The following is a 3,642-nucleotide window of genomic DNA, read 5'->3' as shown; positions in this document are numbered from 1 at the left end:
CATACCATTCTAATCTCCTGTGCTGTTTAACACCTAAAATTACGTCATGGTGCAGCTGCAGGGCTTCCCATAAGCATTCAATTTGACATTGTCACTATTAAAGTAAAACCATATTTAATTCCAGTTATTTTAAAGGCTCTAATTTTTCTAGTAACTTGTGGTCACAAGATTTGCATACTTTCTGCCCAACAGTCCTAGAAGTTGGAAATAAATTTCATATTGTAAGGAATGAAGATTTGGTTGCAATTAGTATCAAGATTTTATCAGGTTCTTTTGCTGAGAATGTTATAAAGCGGTTCTGCTTACGAAAATATTTCAGACTTGCAACTCGTGGACAGTAAATGTGCAAAGTTAGTACAAATATTGTGCCATGTTTAACTCTTGCTTGTTCTATGTACATTACTGTAGTAACACACTAGAAGTTTCAGTACACTTCATGTTATGTAATGTAGGCATTACTTTCTTTGCATAGTTTCTTGGGAACCTACAGTAGTTACTTTTACTTTATATGCTTTTACTTAACCAACATCCTTCCTTTAATCTCAAACCATGGTTTCCAATCTTTTAGTGTTGAGTAATTAGGGATTTAGCCTAAGTGCACGTGGGTGCTAGCATTGTTTATATAGCCCTAATCCATAACTTTGATCAGTTTTCTTGTTACCTATATCACATATAAACCCCCAACTTAAGGAGCAATATACGCTTTGACATTTATTTGAAATGCACAAGTTTGAAGCAATTTTAAGCATTTTAAGTGTTTTGCATTGACGACAAAAAGTAATTCACACCTGGAATATATAATAGATACTGTACTTAGGTGTTTGCCACGTTATGTTTGCTGAAGCATTACTGCAGAAATATAAACTTATTTGTGCATTTCTTATACTCTGTGCTGACTTGGAAAAAAAAGTTTAATCTCACGTTTATGGTGAACTTAAACCTAATTGAAAAAAAAAATTGTTTATGGTAAACTAAGATAAATGCTAATGGAATGTCAAATAGGCTATCAATCATGAAAGACAATGTTATGTAAATTAGTTTAATTAAACTTTTAAACATTATTAGGCTGACCATTCTTAATTTTTTTCTACTAAACTCTACTCTAATCATATTGCAGGTACCTGGTAACAACCTACTGACATTTTCAACTTAAATAAAGGAAGGCAACTCAGACATCAAGCTTGTATTATAGTGATTAAGAGATGGTATTCTACATATTGTAACTGCAGAACATGTGCTGAATGGCCTATCAGACACTAATGCAGATTTTACGGCTGAAATTCTTGAATATAAGTAAACAAGAAAGCTTCCAATTTATGCAAGTTATAAACAATGGAAACCGCATACTGTATCTGACTATAAAACTGCAGTTCGAGGATATTTTGAGGGAACTTAACTGTATCCCATGAGGAGAGGAAAGTGTTCCTAGGAGGGTGGAGGATATCTACACATGTCGTCATAGACACCCTTTAACATTTAAATGTACAACGAAAGTATTACAATAATGTAAGAACTACCATTGCAATACTAAAAATAGTGGCCATGTGGTGCTATAGATGAAGTTTATGCAGTTTGTATCAAAACAAATTCAAGTGGTAACAGTACCATCACCATACTTTTAGATTTATCAGTTTAATACTACCATGCCAATTAACTCCCTACACTTCGGCTAAGGGGGATTTATACCTTATGCCAAGATGGGCTTAAAGTCCATGCAAAGAGGGTGGGTCGTGTAGTACACCAACCAATGGGGTTTTAATCCTTCTTGCCAAGAGGGTCTTCAGCTCTGGCCAGCCATTGATGGTCTTCACCTTAAGTTCATCCACGGGAGCTCGATACCTCCAGCAAATGTTGTTCTACATCATATACTTAAAGCAAAGGGTCCTTTACACCTTATGCTTCCAGATAAAAGGACTCTACAGTTTCTAGCCAAGGGGTCTGTGCACCTAAAGCTTCCAGAAAAGTGGTCTACACCTCAAACTTTCAACAAGGGGGGCTGTAAACCTCAAGCTTCCTGACAAAGGGTATTTAACCCCAAGCTTCCAGACAAATGGGTTCTAATCCTAGAGCTTTCAGCTAAGAAGGTTCTACATAAACAGCTGCTTGCTAAGGGGGTTTTAAGCCTTATGATTCCAGCCTTGAGGGCTCTATACAAGAGGTTACACCTCAGCTTCCATCCAAGGGCTGTAAACATCAAGCTTCCAGCATAGAGGGCCCTCCAAGCTTAAAGCTTACAGCAAACAGGGCTCTAAACCTCAACCCTCCAGCCAGTCAAGGGGGCTCTACACCTCAACCCTCCAGCCAGTCAAGGGGGGGCTCTACACCTCAACCCTCCAGCCAGTCAAGGGGGCTCTACACCTCAACCCTCCAGCCAGTCAAGGGGGCTTTACACCTCAACCCTCCAGCCAGTCAAGGGGGCTTTACACCTCAACCCTCCAGCCAGTCAAGGGGGCTCTACACCTCAACCCTCCAGCCAGTCTTTAGTCCATGGAACTCTACACCTGAGCCCTCCTGTTACAGGACTTTGAACCTCAACATTTCAAGCCTGCAGCCATGGGGCGCTAAACCTTGACTGTCCAGCCAAGGGGGTGTAAACCTCAACTCTGCAGTCAGCCAAGTGAGCTTTTAAGCCTCAGCCCTCCTGCAAGGTGGGCTTTACACCTCAACCCTCTGTCCATGGAGCTCTACATACATCCGAGCCCTCCAGTCGCAGGAATATGAACCTCGACATCTCAAGCCTGTAGCCAAGTGGGGGCTACACTTCAACCCTCTAGCAAGGATGGTGCTGCACATCAACCCTCTGTTATTGGAGCTTACATCTGAGCCCTCCAGTCACAGGACTATCTCAACACTTCGAAGCCAGCAGCCATGGGGGCTCTAAACCTTAATGCCTCAGCCTTCTGGCCATATATGGCTTTAGCATTCAACCATCAAGCCAGGAGGGATCTAGATCTGCAACCTGAAGCAAAGGGGGCTTTTACACCTCAACCCTCCAGCCAGTCAAGGGGGGTCACCCTAACCTTTTTTGTCCAAGGAGCTCTACACCTGAGCCCTTCTGTCCAGCCAAGAGGGTCTAAACCTCAACCCTCCAGCCAGCCAAGTGAGCCTCAGCCCTCCTGCAAGGTGGGCTTTATATACCTCACAACCCCTCTGTCCATAGAATTCTAACATACACCTGAGCCCTCCAGTTGCAGGAATTGAACCTCAACATTTCAAGCTTGCAGCCAAGTGGGTTCTACCCATCAAGTCTCTAGCAAGGACGGTGTCTACACCTCAACCCTCTGTCAAAGGAGCACTTCAAAGTCAGCAGCCTTGGGGACTCTAAACCTAAATGCCTCTGTTTTGGTCGTATGACTCATTCAAATCTCGAGCTAGGAGGGTTCTAACTCTGCAGCCTCCAGCAAAAGCTTCTTCAGACTAAAGGGGGGTTTTACAGCCCAACTCTCCAGCCAGTTTAGGGGCCTGTACACCTGATCCCTCCATATTGATTAAGTTCCAGAGGAAGAAGTTCCATAACATTTGTAACTTTTTCTAAAGTTACCTTGTTGGTGTGTAACAAATATCACAGCATTTTTGAATAAAATTTTATTGAATAAAAGATTTATTTTAACAATCTTAAAATGTTTCTTTCCTTTTATAGAT

Source organism: Palaemon carinicauda, chromosome 6, assembly GCF_036898095.1.
Source record: "Palaemon carinicauda isolate YSFRI2023 chromosome 6, ASM3689809v2, whole genome shotgun sequence".
NCBI classification, from domain to species: Eukaryota; Metazoa; Arthropoda; class Malacostraca; order Decapoda; family Palaemonidae; genus Palaemon; species Palaemon carinicauda.
This window is presented reverse-complemented; position numbering follows the sequence as displayed.